The 17,154-nt window shown below is 40.5% G+C and overlaps 1 protein-coding gene across 3 annotated transcripts in view; it reads right to left on the bottom strand.

The window, feature by feature from the left end:
• The window catches only part of GPR176 (G protein-coupled receptor 176), a 123,677-nt gene that overhangs the window by 80,366 nt on the left and 26,157 nt on the right, over positions 1-17,154 (bottom strand). The window contains exons 1-2 of one of the 3 annotated variants that reach the window (XM_059890435.1): positions 6,441-6,594; positions 5,794-5,925 (exon numbers count right to left, since the gene is read on the bottom strand). The exons of 1 other annotated variant lie outside the window; for it this stretch is intronic. The gene's annotated coding sequence lies outside the window, so the exon portion shown is untranslated. Of the gene's footprint in view, positions 1-5,793; positions 5,926-6,440; positions 6,595-17,154 lie in introns of those variants that run through there. One more of the 3 variants, XM_059890436.1, reaches the window with a different exon arrangement.

Consider the following 17,154-nt stretch of genomic DNA (forward strand, 5'->3'; position numbering starts at 1 on the left):
CTTGGTACACGAATACTAGAATGTCAGACAAGTAAAGGGCACAAAATGTATTTACTTACACTGATTTCTTTTTTGTCAACCATCATGCAAATGCCTATAACATGATAATAGCAGAATTAAATTTTAGCAGCTAAAAACAAAATAATTGATTATGTTCACCTTCAGCTGTAATGGTTAATTGACCTGGGCCTGTTAGCATCAGTGTGTCACATAATAGTGATCTTTGGGAAGGGGACTTGACCCTACTGGCCTAACAAATCATGTGGGTATCCTAATTTAAACAGAAAATAAGGCTCCAACCCTTTCCCAGGCTTACCTGCAGGGACAGGTAGGCAGCTTTTGTTCCAATGGGATTCAGGTTGGGCCCCAGGGAAACTCTGAGGCTATTTCCTAACAGTCTCTGAGTCTAAACCAGTGGTTATCAAACTTTAGTGCACCCATGAATCACCTGAGAAACTTATTAAAAATGCAAATTCCTAAACCCCACTCTAGAGACTCTGGTTCAGTAGGTTTGGGGCACATCATCACAGGAATGGGTATTTTAGAGATGTGCCAGAAGGCAACTGTGATATAGGTAATCCAAAACCCATAGCTGAAGACACACACTCTACATGGGTACTCAGTCAAGTCCAACTTTGTGACCCCACGCACTGTATCCCACCAGGCTCCTCTGTCCATGGGATTTCCCAGGTAAGAATACTGGAGTGGGTTGCCATTTCCTCCTCCAGGGGATATTCCCAACCCAGGGATCGAACCCTCGTCTCCTGCATCTCCTGCTTTCCAGGCAGATTCTTTTACTGCTGAATCATCCAGGAAGACACATTGGTCATTCCAAAATAGTTGAAAGGGGCCCTTGTACTAGAAAAGGGATTGGGTTTCCTTTGTTTGGCTAAAAATCTCATAGTCAAGGATTAAATTCCAAGCCAGCATGAAGAACCTTGCTTCTAAGGAAGATGGAGATGGCCTGGGCATGAATGAGCAATGCATATTCCAGATAAACAGACATGAATGGTCTACAATCTACATTCGCTGGAATGATGACACTGAGTAAGGCAGCAGTATCATTAGACACTATGTATGAATGAATCATTCATTTGACATTTGACAGGTGAAAAGCAGCATGGGCAGAGGTCCTAGAGAGCCCTGCAATCCAAGCAGGACTTACAAAGCATCAAACAGTTAATTTCCAACAAAGTTTGTTGTTGGAAATTAACTGTTTCTGCTTCTGCTTATCTAAAGCTTTTGAGTTTCCTAATGACCTACCTTCCTAGACAAAAATTTCACTTGATTTGATGTTCTTCACCAAGAATCCTAACTTCTCTTCCAAAGGAGCATGTATTGTTATCCTTCTCCCTGAGCTCTGACAGTAGCTTCTCCAATGCCTTTCTTACCCTTCTTGAAGATGTAGACCTTTGCAATTCTTTGATAAGATTTCAGTTGCCAGAATCTTGCCCACTTTATAAACTTCCAGCTCATTAACTTTTAATGAGGAAGACTAATGGCTTGCAATTAAGTCACCTCCCCTGGATTAGTTAGAGAACTAAAACTCCAAGCAAGCAAACAAGACCCTTATCTTCTCTGCCATTGTAATTCCCACCCCTTGTGGCAACTGCTAATGCTCCTGGTGTTGCAAGGTTTGGGGTCTCTGCCACTTCAAGGTAGGGACAATTCAGAGAGCAATGCTACCTTCTCCCTCACAATCCCTGCTTTAAGCCCAGGAAAAATTAAATGAGCCCATTGTATTTTCCTTACTGAATAAAGTGTTATGGGACCTTGGCTCAAATTGTCCTCAAATACGAGAATGTTAGCATCTCAAAAACTTGAAACTGCAAAATTTCTGAAACCTCTTGCTGGGATATAAATGCCACACAGGCAGTGACTTCAGTTTGCTCATTCTTACACCCCCAGTACCTAGAGCAGTGCACGACATACAGCAGGTGGACAAATAACACTAGGAAGAGCCACACTCAGCATCGCCACAGACCTTCCATGGCTGGACCAAAGGCACATCCCCTCAGTCCTGTATTTAAAGTGGCAAGCAGGAACCTGCTCCCAGCTCAGGAGAGCTGAACGTACATATCTCTTCCCAGCTCCACTTCAGTGAGGTCACATCGGTAGCTTTAAATTCGTGGTGGAAATATCTACACCATCAAAATTGGCAAACATATCAAATTAAAGCTTTTTTCCAAGAGAGAGCTGGTCATTAAACATTTACCAACATACCATTTACCAACATACCACTGCCCTTAAGACCTACAACATCTCTTTTCGGTGAATACAAAGGCTGGAAAAATGAAGTTCAGTTTTTGGCAGCTCCAGTCTAGAAAACAAAGCAGTATTATTTAAAAGAATCTCTTATTTACTTTTAAAAATAATCAATTCACCCCAGTCCCTGATTTGGGTTCCCTGCACAACTCTATACAAGAAACTGCAATGAAATCTGAATGGGCTCCACTGTGAGGATGTTTCTCATCTGCAGAAGGTTGCAGTTATTAAGAGGTAACTGAGCAAAGACAAAAACCTGATAACAAGGATGAAGGAGAGCCTGAGGAGATGAGCCTCAGACCCAGGCCACTAAGAGCCTAGGGAGCCGCCAAATGTAAAGCTCTTCTGAGCTGCGCAGTATGGAATCATAGACAATGATTTTAACTATAAATCACACTTTCTATTGTATTTTCAAACATGTTTACAGTATTTACTATGTGACAAGCAATAGTCAATTTGCTTAGCAAATGTTTACTCGTTATTTTAGCTGCAAGTACCATGCAAGTGTCTAGTATTACCCAAACTAAAGAAACCTTTTTGAGTTTTACCCTTTGGCTCACGAAAAAGCAGAAACACAAATCTGCTCATCACCCACTTAATGACTCTAGACTTGGTGTGAAAACTGAAGCTGAGGTCCACCTGACCATGGATGAGCTGGACTTGACTAGATCTCCTTAGGGGCCACAGACTAAATTTAGCACCATGGTATATGTCTTCTGTGGAGTTTAATGGAAAAAGACAGAAGCCATGGAGAAGGAAGCAGTCAGTGTTGCAGAGGTCTTCTCCTTTTTGAAAAGGTAGAAGACTAGATTAGGAAGCCTCTTAAATCTTTTCCAGCTATGTAACAATGATGATAATAAAGACAAAACAGCTATAAAGCTGGTTCTATTTATCTGTTCACATATTATACCCCAATATGAAATCATCTCTCAGACCCAGAACAGTATTGACAATAAATAACAAAATCTCCTTAAAGAATAAATGATATGCCAGGAGAATCTGCTTATGCTATTTTTGAGCCTAAATAGACTAGAACCCCAGAATGAGATGAAAATGCAATACTGATACTCTCAATAGAAATTTTAAATCAAAGAGAAAACAATAGTCTACCTGAATAATTTAAGCTATCAAGATGGACCCATTCTCAAACAACTAGAATTTTGGAAATCAGATATGAGGATTCATTATTTCCTGATTTATTTATTTTCAGTTCAGTTCAGTTGCTCAGTCACGTCCGACTCTTTGCAACCCCATGAACCGCAGCACGCCAGGCCTCCCTGTCCATCACCAACTCCCAGAGTCCACCCAAACCCATGTCCATCGAGTCGGTGATGCCATCCAACCATCTCATCCTCTGTCATCCCCTTCTCCTGCCCTCAATCTTTCCCAGCATCAGAGTCTTTTCAAATGAGTCAGCTCTTCACATCAGGTGGCCAAAGTATTGGAGTTTTAGCTTCAACATCAGTCCTTCCAATGAACACCCAGGACTGATTTCCTTTAGGATGGACTTGTTGGATCTCCTTGCTGTCCAAGGGACTCTCAAGGGTCTTCTTCAACACCACAGTTCAAAAGCATCAATTCTTATGTGCTCAGCTTTCTTTATAATCCAACTCTCACATCGATACATGACCACTGGAAAAACCATAGCCCTGACTAGATAGACATTTTTTGGCAAAGTAATGTCTCTGCTTTTCAATATGCTGTCTAAGTTGGTCATAACTTTCCTTCCAAGGAGTAAGCGTCTTTTAATTTCATGGCTGCAATCACCATCTGCAGTGATTTTCAAGCCCCCCAAAATAAAGTCAGCCACCATTTCCACTGTTTCCCCATCTATTTGCCATGACATGATGGGACCAGATGCCATGATCTTCGTTTTCTGAATGTTGAGCTTTAAGCCAACTTTTTCACTCTCCACTTTCACTTTCATCAAGAGGCTTTTTAGTTCCTCTTCACTTTCTGCCATAAGGGTGGTGTCATCTGCTTATCTGAGGTTATTGATATTTCTCCCGGCAATCTTGATTCCAGCTTGTACTTCTTCCAGCCCAGCGTTTCTCATGCTGTACTCTGCATATAAGTTAAATAAGCTGGGTGACAATATACAGCCTTGACATACTCCTTTTCCTATTTGGAACCAGTCTGTTGTGCCATGTCCAGTTCTAACTGTTGCTTCCTGACCTGCATACAGGTTTCTCAAGAGGCAGGTCAGGCGGTCTGGTATTCCCATCTCTTTCAGAATTTTCCACAGTTTATTGTGATGCACACAGTCAAAGGCTTTGGCATAGTCGATAAAGCAGAAATAGAGTTCCTGTTTTTCTGGAACTCTCTTGCTTTTTCGATGATCCAGCAGATGTTGGCAATTTGATCTCTGGTTCCTCTGCCTTTTCTAAAACCAGCTTGAACATCTGGAAGTTCACAGTTCACGTATTGCTGAAGCCTGGCTTGGAGAATTTTAAGCATTACTTTACTAGCATGTGAGATGAGTGCAATTGTATGGTTGTTTGAGCATTCTTTGACATTGCCTTTCTTTGGGATTGGGACTGATCTTTTCCAGTCCTGTGACCACTGCTGAGTTTTCCAAATTTGCTGGCTATTGAATGCAGCACTTTCAGAGCATCATCTTTCAGGATTTGAAATAGCTCAACTGGCATTCCATCACCTCCACTAGCTTTGTTCGTAGTGATGCTTCCTAAGGCCTACTTGACTTCACATTCCAGGATGTCTGGCTCTAGGTGAGTGATCACACCATTGTGATTATCTTGGTCATGAAGATCTTTTTTGTACAGTTCTTCTGTGTATTCTTGCCACCTCTTCTTAGTATCTTCTGCTTCTGTTGCTGCTGCTAAGTCGCTTCAGTCGTGTCCGACTCTATGCGACCCCATAGACAGCAGCCCACCAGGCTCCACCATCCCTGGGATTCTCTAGGCAAGAACACTGGAGTGGGTTGCCATTTCCTTCTCCAGTGCATAAAAGTGAAAAGTGAAAGTGAAGTCGCTCAGTCGTGTCCGACTCCTAGTGACCCCATGGACTGAAGCCCACCAGGCTCCTCCGTCCATGGGATTTGCCAGGCAAGAGTACTAGAGTGGGTTGCCATTGCAGGTCCCTACCATTTCTGTCCTTTATTGAGCCCATCTTTGCATGAAATGTTCCCTTGGTATCTCTAATTTTCTTGACGAGATCTCTAGTCTTTCCCATTCTATTGTTTTCTTCTATTTCTTTGCATTGATTGCTGAGGAAGGCTTTCTTATCTCTCCTTGCTATTCTTTGGAACTCTGCATTCAAATGGGTATATCGTTCCTTTTCTCCTTTGCTTTTCACTTCCCTTCTTTTCACAGCTATTTGTAAGGCCTCCTCAGACAACCATTTTGCTTTTTTGCATTTCTTTTTCTTGGGGATGGTCTTGATTCCTGTCTCCTGTACAATGTCACGAACCTCCATCCATAGTTCATCAGGCACTCTATCAGATCTAGTCCCTTAAATCTATTTTTCACTTCCACTGTATAATCATAAGGTATTTGATTTAGGTCATACCTGAATGGTCTAGTGGTTTTCTCCACTTTCTTCAATTTCAGTCTGAATTTGGCAATAAGGAGTTCATGATCTGAGCCACAGTCAGGTCCCGGTCTTGTTTTTGCTGACTGTATAGAGCTTCTCCATCTTTGGCTGCAAAGAATATAATCAATCTGATTTTGGTGTTGACCATCATTTATTATAATTACCATTTTATAACATCTTTTGAAGTGACTCAAGGCTCTCAAATTACATTAATTTACACTGGCAACTTGGGGTCTCAAGAACATTGATTCCCCTCTCTTGCTTTTCCCACTAGCCAACACACAAAACTGAAATGCACACTAAATTCACACAGTTGTGAACTACCAGCCTTGACATTATATTAAAACCAAGATAGATATAGAAGCAAGTTGTGCCAATATTTCAATGGATTGCAACAATTTTCTGTTTGTTTTTTAACTCAAAAGAAATACTTTAAATAAACCCAACACTGTGTTTCCCCTCAACCTTCCACCTTCACACACATTTTTAAAGGCAGTTTCCAAAAAAGAGCACTGGGATAGATAGTCACACAGACAAATTCTATATCACAACAAGACATACAATTCAGTTAGAGTTTATTTTCTTTTTTAAACAACAGATAACTGTGGTGGTTGAGCACTTACTGATTTGGTAGGGTGGAATTAAAGAATCTCAATTAAAACTGGAGTGAGGATAGGCCTGTAGGGGGAGCTCTCATGCCTCACGGAGATAGTCAATTACTTGGAAAAGGAGATGTACACCTACATCTGTAACAGAAAGGTGTGCCTACTTTACTATCCAGGCTTCCCTACTACCCTATTTCCTTTCCCAGATGGCTCAGCGGCTAAAAAAAAAAAAAAAAAAAAAACCTGCCTGCCAATGCAGGAGACACAGGTTCAATCCCTGGGTCAGGAAGATCCCCTGGAGAAAGAAACTGGCAACCCACTCCAGTATTCCTGCCTGGGAAATCCCATTGGCAGAGAAGCCAAGTGGGCTTCAGTATATGGGGTTGAAAAGAATCCAACTCAACTTAAGAGTCTAAACAACAATAACTTTACTATCCAGCAGGAAGAAGAAAATCCTCCCTCCCACCTCCCACACACATACATACACTCTGATCAGAGACGGTAGCAATCCAACCAATGAACTGGTTGATTCTTCTATGGGGAGACCCTCCATACTTTGGACTCACAGCTTCCTTCAATGGATTCTTTGGTTATTACAGCCCTGCCCTGTTCCCTCCTCTTCCCTATAATAGCAAGTTCCCCTGCCTTGTCTCTGGATTTGCCTATAGTCTTCCATAGTTCATGTACCCTAAGTTGCAATTCCTCCAGCTATTCTTAAATAAGCTTTCTTTTACTGGTAAAATATCTGGCTGTTATATTACAGAAACTGACAGTATGGACAATAATGATATTAAAGCAAAGACGAGAAACACTGACAATATTTGAGTATTTGCCAGTCATCTTGCTAGTGCTCTGCAGATATTAGCATATAGCCTCCCAGCATTATGATACAGATAAATAAGAAAACTGGAGCTCAGCATAATTGTTTATCCTTTACTCTGCTTTCAGTTATCAAGAACTTCAAAAGCAAATATTAAAAATGTACAAATAAAACTCCATAACACCCTTTCTAGGAAATCACGCCATTGAGAAAAAAACTTGGACAAATACCTTTTTTTAATTAAAAGATACTCATCACAGCACTACTCTTCATGGTTTAAAAAAAGAAACATCTTCCATGTCCAAAAATGTAAGAATGGTTAAATGATTAAATACCTGAATACCACACAAATGTATGAAATGGTGCTTTTAACAAATGTTTAATGATATAAGAAAATGTTCATGAATATTTACTCTTCTCTTCTTCACAACTTTCTGTGTTTTCTAAATTCTCTACTATTTTACAAGGAGACAAACATTACCTTAAAAATAATAACAGTTAGCACAAGGACAAAATGCTAACAAGTGCCAGAACCAGAACACCCAGAACTATCTAATTCTAGAGCCCTCTGGCCCATTACCCAACACTGATCCCATCTAAAGTGTTAGTCACTCAGTCATGTCTGACTCTTTGCAGACCCATGGACTGTAACCTGCCAGGTTCCTCTGTCCATGGAATTCTCCAGGCAAAAGTACTGGAGTCGGTTGCCATTTCCTTCAGGGGATCTTCCCAACCCAGGAATTGAACCTTGGTCTCCTGCACTGCAGGCAGATTCTTTACCATCTGAACCACCAGAGAAGCAAAACACACTACCACAAACAGTTCCTTAATAAAAACCCTTCATTTAATTTCAAATAGTTCACACATTTTATATTCACTCCACACACATTTATAGAATACCTATTGTGTACAAAGAATTAATATTTATCTCTGAAACACACACATTAAGACCATTTTGCAAATAAGGTTTTAAGTCTATTAGCCCTTCAACTTCCACCTTTTCCAATCCCTTCTCATATCTGCAAGTGCCATGGCAATAATGCATCTGATAGCAAATTGCATTTGTTGCCTGCGAGATCATGACCATAGCTGTGGAAAACATTTTAAAATTTTATTAAAAAATTTTATCTGGTCATAGCCTTGTTTGTTTTGGACTTAATTTATTTCAAGTTCAGAGCATCTAGTGCTTGAATAATCAGCTAATGACATTCATGACATTGTACAGGAGACAGGGATCAAGACCATCCCCATGGAAAAGAAATGCAAAAAAGCAAAATGGCTGTCTGGGAAGGCCTTACAAATAGCTGTGAAAAGAAGAGAAGTGAAAAGCAAAGGAGAAAAGGAAAGATATAAACATCTGAATGCAGAGTTCCAAAGAATAGCAAGAAGAGATAAGAAAGCCTTCTTCAGCGATCAATGCAAAGAAATAGAGTAAAACAACAGAATGGGAAAGAATACAGATCTCTTCAAGAAAATCAGAGATACCAAAGGAACATTTCATGCAAAGATGGGCTCGATAAAGATGGTATGGACCTAACAGAAGCAGAAGATATTAAGAAGAGGTGGCAAGAATACACAGAAGAACTGTACAAAAAAGATCTTCACGACCCAGATAATCATGATGGTGTGATCACTGACCTAGAGCCAGACATCCTTGAATGTGAAGTCAAGTGGGCCTTAGAAAGCATCACTACGAACAAAGCTAGTGGAGGTGATAGAATTCCAGTTGAGCTATTCCAAATCCTGAAAGATGATGCTGTGAAAGTGCTGCACTCAATATGCCAGCAAATTTGGAAAACTCAGCAGTGACCACAGGACTGGAAAAAGTCAGTTTTCATTCCAATCCCAAAGAAAGGCAATGCCAAAGAATGCTCAAACTACCGCACAATTGCACTCATCTCACACCCTAGTAAAGTAATGCTCAAAATTCTCCAAGCCAGGCTTCAGCAATATGTGAACCGTGAACTTCCAGATGTTCAAGCTGGTTTTAGAAAAGGCAGAGGAACCAGAGATCAAATTGCCAACATCTGCTGGATCATCGAAAAAGCAAGAGAGTTCCAGAAAAACATCTATTTCTGTTTTATTGACTATGCCAAAGCCTTTGACTGTGTGCATCACAATAAACTGTGGAAAATTCTGAAAGAGATGGGAATACCAGACCACCTGATCTGCCTCTTGAGAAATTTGTATGCAGGTCAGGAAGCAGCAGTTAGAACTGAACATGGAACAACAGACTGGTTCCAAATAGGAAAAGGAATACATCAAGGCTGTATATTGTCACCCTGTTTATTTAACTTATATGCAGAGTACACCATGAGAAACGCTGGACTGGAAGAAACAAAAGCTGGAATCAAGATTGCCGGGAGAAACATATATAACCTCAGATATGCAGATGACACCACCCTTATGGCAGAAAGTGAAGAGGAACTAAAAAGCCTCTTGATGAAAGTGAAAGTGGAGAGTGAAAAAGTTGGCTTAAAGCTCAACATTCAGAAAATGAAGATCATGGCATCCGGTCCCATCACTTCATGGGAAATAGATGGGGAAACAGTGGAAACAGTGTCAGACTTTGTTTTTCTGGGCTCCAAAATCACTGCAGATGGTGACTGCAGCCTTGAAATTAAAAGATGCTTACTCCTTGGAAGGAAAGTTATGACCAACCTAGATAGCATATTCAAAAGCAGAGACATTACTTTGCCAACAAAGGTTCATCTAGTCAAGGATATGGTTTTTCCTGTGGTCTTGTATGGATGTGAGAATTGGACTGTGAAGAAGGCTGAGTGCCGAAGAATTGATGCTTTTGAACTGTGGTGTTGGAGAAGACTCTTGAGAGTCCCTTGGACTGCAAGGAGATCCAACCAGCCCATTCTGAAGGAGATCAGCCCTGGGATTTCTTTGGAAGGAATGATGTTAAAGCTGAAACTCCAGTACTTTGGCCCCCTCATGCGAAGAGTTGACTCATTGGAAAAGACTCTGATGCTGGGAGGGATTGGGGGCAGGAGGAGAAGGGGACAACAGAGGATGAGATGGCTGGATGGCATCACTGACTCGATGGACGTGAGTCTGGGTGAACTCCAGGAGTTGGTGATGGACAGGGAGGCCTGGCGTGCTGCAATTTATGGGGTCGCAAAGAGTCAGACATGACTGAGCGACTGATCTGATCTAAATCAGCTAATAATCCATCCTCAGTGTCTGCATCTTTTCAGGCAGCTTTCCATCTCTATTCCCTGTTACTGTCAAGAAACCCCAATTCATCCTGTGATTTGCATAAGGCCACTCTAAGCCAGCAAGAGACTCTGTTACTCTGCTCCCAAGGGTGGCCAATGTAAGATGTTGTCAAAGTTCTGAATTATTATCTGAAAACCTTACCATTCATCACTGTCTCTGTGGACCACATTAGTGACAATATTTTAATCTGATAAAATATTTTTATTTTATTGCTTCATTCCTATGAAGTTATAATGTCAATATGGTCTTAATGGTCTTAACGTCAATGGTCTTAATGTGTGTGTTTCAGAGATAAATCTTAATCCTTTGTACACAATAGGTATTCTGTAAATGTGTGTGGAGTGAATATAAAATATGTGAACTATTTGACATTATAACGTCAATAAATATTACATAGGTCAGGTAGACTAATTCACACAATGGAAACTAATTTCAAATATTCTTTTTCCTCTTCATTTATAGTTAAGTCTTCCCTTTTTAAAAAGATTATGGTGATTTTACCAAGTGACTTGCTATCCTTAAAATCTTTCAGTAAGAATGATCACCAACATGGTAATATAACGCCTCCTTACACCAGTTCCACAGTTACAGGTCCAGGTCAGAATGGAGACGTACAAGTACCTCTCTTTTCAATCATTCTTGAATTATGTAAACAATAACTATAAGCAGAGATGAGAGCTCATGTTTCTAAGAGGAGACAGAGAGTGAAAGGGATATCTGAAGAATGAGAGCAGTTAGCCAAGGAAGAGCTTTTATGGATAAAGGAACAATAGAAGATAAGGCGAAGAGACTAGGAAGAAAATAATGTGCCCTGGGAACCATGGGTGGTTTGGAATTCCTGGAGTGGAAGAGGTGAGCTGGAGAGGGAAACAGGGGCCAAGTTGCAGAATGTCACTATCAGGAAACAGAGAGAATAGGAGGTCAGGGAAAGGTTCCAGATAGGACAGTGACATGATCAGAGTCGTTAACTGAAGGATAATCAGGACAGGTGAAATGGAAGTGTAAAACATGTTCTCCCAAGAAGCCTAACTGTGAACAGAAGAAGAAAGACACTAAAGGGGGAGAAATGCAAAAGGGATTGGCAAAAGAGCCAGGTAAAGTAAGAGACATTAAAGGTAAAGGCATGAGATAGATGACTGTTGGAGGATATGGATACTAATGAGTTTGTAAGTATTGAAATAAGAACTTGAAAGCTTTACTCACCAGAGACCTCCTTCCTGTTCTAAGTGAAAGTGAAAATGAAGTCGCTCAGTCCTGTCCGACTCTTAGCGACCCCATGGACTACAGCCCACCAGGCCCTCCGTCCATGGAATTTTCCAGGCAAGAGTACTGGAGTGGGGTGCCATTGCCTTCTCCCGTTAACAGCGGCTAGGCATATTATACTTACTTGGAATATTCTATTTCCTGTTCTAAAGGAACATTCAAATCTAGATTTCTCATCCAGAATGCCAAGTCTTCTGGTTTCGAGCTACACAGAGTGTAGTCTGAGGACCAATAGCATCAACAGTATCTAGAAGCTTGTTAGAAATGCAGAATCTCAGGCTCCACCCCAGACCTCCAGAATCAGAACCTTTATTGTAACCAGATCTCTGGCACATTCACTTATACACTGAAGTTTGAGAAGCACAACTACAGACTAACTCTGGAGACCTTTAAGGAATTATGAAGAATAGGAAAGGAACCAGAAGACTAGAGACAGGAAAAAGAGGAGAAAAAAATACAGCAAAATTTATACTGGTCAACCTGACACTAGTATGAATTAGTGACAGGATGACCAGAAGTAATCACTAGGGGCCAGCATGGATGCACTAAGTATGAATCATGCCCCAGAGAACAGATTTACGGTTGCCAAAAGGGGGTGGGTTGGGGGAGTGATAGAGTGGAAGGTTGGGGTTAGCAGATGTAAGCTATTATATATGGAATGGTCAAACAACAAGGTCCTACTGTGTATCACAGGGAACTATACTCAATATCCTGTGATACACTACCATGATGGAAAAAAAATACCAAAAAAGAATATATAAAACTGAGTCACTGCTATACAGCAGATATTAACACAGAATTGTAAATCAACTATTACTTCAATTTGAAAAAAGAATAAATCATGCCAGATTCTCTTTATTTTCTATCAGCAAGCCCAGGAAATACAATAGACATATCTGGTTTTCAACAAAGCATCTGATAAAATGTCTCAAAATACTTTGGTAAGTAAGATATGTATGGACTGGGTAATAGTTCTATTCAATCCATTCATAATTGGTTTAATAATTATTTCAAAAGGGTTTTAACTAGTACATTAAAAGTAGCCTAGATTTTACCAGATCTCTAATGACAAGACTTCCAACTTTCTCTCCCTAGATCATTCAACACTTTTTAAAAAAATTTCTATAATTTAGGAGACACCAAAGATACACTTCCCTGGTAGCTCAGTGGTAAAGAATCCACCTGCAATGCAGGAGATGCAGGATTGATCCCTAGGTCAGGAAGATCCCCTGGAGAAGGAAATGGCAACCCATTGCAGCATTCTTTCCTGGGAAATCCCAAGGACAGAGGGGTTTGGCAGGCTACAGTCCATGGGCTCATGAAGAGTCAAACACAACTTAGCAACTCAACAACAACAACCAAAGATACACAGCTGGTTATCACTGAAAGCAAAATGTTACTTGGCATCATCAAGATCCACTCCCCTCCCCCACAAAATTAACAGGTTGATATAAAGAATTAAAACATCTTAGTTATATTTAAATGAATTTAAATGATGATGAAACTAACCTGGGCTCCTAAACAATAAAGACAGGATAATGAAAAAGAAGCATAACAGCAGCGAAATAAAGGCTTGGGAGTTTGAGAGATGCTAAATTCAATATGAGACATTAACATGAAGTGAACAGGATGTGAGTTCAGTTCAACACACCTGCCAAACTCCCTAATACAAGACTTATATAAGATTAAAAGAGGGCAGCAAAAAAATAAATAAATAAAAATAAAAGAGGGCAGCAGAATTAAATTAGCTTTTGCATTCTGTAACTTGAGATAGTACACAAAGATCTCATAATAAAAATTAAAGATGCCTGATATTAACAATAAGAAGTCCTAATAAGCAGACCAAATTGAAGTGTACTTTAGAGATACCCACAATACTCCCTTGTTGTTCATATTGTAACAAGAGATTTGCATGCTAAATCAGTCATAATTCTCTCCAAACTCAAATAGCCCTTAATGGTCCTTCTGATCACCTACTTACCCTCTCTGTTCTCCTTTGTGCCAAACTTAACATGACCCTTGTGTGTTCCCATAACTACACTGCTTGTGGCTTTTTTTTTATAAAGACTTACTTTCCCAGTCTGGGATCATTGCTGCATACATATTGGATATTTAGAGGGCACATTTAGGCTTAAAGCATCTTAGGGATACTGTTGGCCTGGGAAATCCAGACTGGTGACAGATGGGTGGAACTTCAGGGCTTTAGTTACTAAAGTATTAAGAAGCCCCAGAAGAAGGTGGAGCCCAGCATGAATGAAAGGAATGAAGGCAAAAGAAGCCCAAAATCCTAGGGATGGCATATGACATGTACCATAAGATGATGGGTATTGTCTAAAATTTTATTTCAATCTCAAAGTTTTGTGAGTAAAAAATAAATTCTGCATAGTACAAATGGAAGGATGATTTAGTGTTTTCCGATTTAAGTAACTTCAGACAGTTCTATCATGTTTCTGACTGCTAACTATTCCAGCTGAAATTCCATATGGAGATATGAGGTTGCGAGACAGAGAAGGAGCACCTGAAAATAAGATGAAGTACTCACATTACCCCACCACTACTTCTATAAAGGATATACCTCAAAAGGCAACCAACCTCCTGTCTTTTGAATAAATAATTTAGTTATAACTTATAGGATATGGGCTGAGATGGAGATGGTTAGCAGAAGCAGAATTAGGAAATTAATCTCACTCATAAAATTTTGAGGTAAATTTCATTATCTAAGTCAGATTTGAGGAGGGGTCCTGCTTATTGAAATACTGAGTATCTATCTTTTCCATATTACCTTCAGATATTAAGTAACACTGGCTATTAAAAGAGGGGTAGAACTGGTGCCAATAACCCCAAACTTAAATTCCTACTTCTTCCCCATTCCAATTACTCTTTGCAAGAATGAGTTGACTAAAAGCAATTTCCCAGGTGGCTCAGACAGTAAAGCATCTGCCTACAATGCGGGAGACCTGGGTTCAATCCCTGGGTTGGGAAGATCTCCGGGAGAAGGAAATGGCAACCCACTCCAGTATGCTTGCCTGGAAAATCCCATGGATAGAGGAGCCTGGTAGGACAGTCCATGGGGTCGCAAAGAGTCGGACATAACTGAGCAATTTCACTTTCTTTAACTTAATGCTACTACTCCCGTAGGAGGAAAAAAACACATCTTCTAATGACCCAGACACTTAAGTAATCAGTCTTTCCTTTCACTCACCTAACATCTACCCTCACTGCTTGGCTCCTGGGGCTATAACTTGGGAGTTAACCTGCATGATGCCCACCTAAGAAGACACTAAGAAGGTGGCTGGGCATCCCTAGATGAATGTTAAAGTGTGAAGCACCTGCATCAAAATCACATAGAGCATTCATTAAAGATATGGGCTGCAAGATCCTAGGCCAGGGGTCTTGGAGCCTATGGTAGCTCAGTAGTAAAGAACCTGCCTGCCAATGGTCTGCCTACCAATACAGGAGACAGGGGTTTGATCCCAGGTCCAGGAAGATCCCACATGCCATGTGGCAACTAAGCCCACGCACCACAACTACTGAGCCTATGCCACAACTACTGAAGCCCGCATGCTCTAGAGCCTGTGCTCTGCAACAAGAGAAGCCACCACAATGAGAAGCCCACCTACCCCAAGAGTATCCTCTGCTTGCCACTAGAGAAAGCTCATGTGAAGCAACAAAGACCCACCACAGTCAAAAATAAATAAATAAATAAAATTATATTTTAAAAAAGACCCCAGGCCAAACCCACGAAACAGAATTTCTGATGGTGTAACTCAGGAACCTGCACTTTTTAACGAGTGATTTTTATGCACACTACGTTTAAGAATCTCTGCCTTTCAATGACAATCACAAAGAGAGACAAAGTGATTTACCACATCAACCCATCACTCAACAGTAGGGCCAGGCTAGAATCCACCATTCCTCAGCACCTGGTGTGAACTTCACCAACTAGAGCCCAAGGGCTCGGTACCAAATAGAAAAAATGATTTGGCGCTCTACAGAGAAAAGTCCCACCCAATCTTAACAATAATGGCATCCCACAGAGAAATAGCCGTCTAGTCCTTAATCCTGCCTTTCACGTGGCAGAGGCAGAAAGCTTCACTTTAGGGCTTCTGAAAATTTGTAGAATTGCCACTGCTAAAGATTCACAGCCTTGGGAGAAGGCCGTGGAAACAACAGGACAAACACAAAAGGTGCTATTTTCATCAATCAGTGAGAGGGTCTGGAAACCGCAATTTGATTATTTTGTCTCAGCTTGAGACTCGCTTGAACTTTATGTTCCTGGAAATTACATTCACACTCAGGTTGACTTTAGAGAGTTATTCTTTCTTTTCCATTTAGCAGCATTTGGAAGTGCTTTTTGTCCTAAGACACTGCACAGGAAGCCCCCACAAAAAGAAGCTGTAATTAAAGGTGTAAATGAGCACACACAGGGATGCTGAGGGAGCCAGGGAATAAACATCACAAACCCTCTAACATGAGGCAGAGGTATCCTCAAACATTCTTACTCAGAAAATACAAAGTCATTCTTAATACAAGACGCTCTCAACTACTTTATTCAGAACAAGTAATAAATTACTTAATTTGGAATTTTGTCTGTAGAAGGCATAATGACCTAAAATTATCACATTCAACATTATTTTAGCCTTCTTCTAAAGGTCATCTGATGAAATATCAGTAATTTTAATAGGAGGTAACAGTATCATTCATGTTTCATGGGCATGTGAACTCACAACTACAAGTTTTACCAGCTCTCACTAAAAGCCATACATGATAATGTCATAGTTTGTGAATGGCAACCAGACAAATATGGAGACCAAAAAATGTCCTAAAGGAATCAGAATGCTTACTTGTGGCTTAGGTTGAAATTTCAGTGTAAGTTTTAAAAAAATAAAATAAAAGCAGTGTCTCTCTTACCCAGCTTGGAAGTGATGATGGGCACTAAAAACTGTATAAAATGTGAAAGTGTAGTCACGCGGTCTTGTCCAACTCTTTGAAACCCCATGAACTGTAGCCTGCCAGGCTCCTTTATCCACAGACTTCTCCAGGCAAGAATACTGGAGTGGATTTCCATTCCCTTCTCCAGAGGATCTTCCCAACCCAGGGACTGAATCCGGGTCTCCCACACTGCAGGCAGATTCTTTACTGTCTGAGCCACCAGGGAAACCAAAGAAAAAGTCTATAAAAGTGGCTCTAAAATGCTTTCTCCAAAAGCCGTTGCTGATATGAAAGAGATACGTATAAAATTTGAACAAAATCGCTTCATCAATTTTAAATAGGAAAAAAAGGCTGGATGAAGCACAAGCAGGAATCAAGATTTCTGGGAGAAATATCAATAATCTCAGATATGCAGATGATACCACCCAAATGGCAGAAAGCAGGGAGGAACTAAAGAACCTCTTGATGAAAGTGAAAGGGGAGAGTGAA

The sequence above is a fragment of the Bos taurus genome, chromosome 10 (genome assembly GCF_002263795.3).
Source record: "Bos taurus isolate L1 Dominette 01449 registration number 42190680 breed Hereford chromosome 10, ARS-UCD2.0, whole genome shotgun sequence".
NCBI lineage: Eukaryota > Metazoa > Chordata > Mammalia > Artiodactyla > Bovidae > Bos > Bos taurus.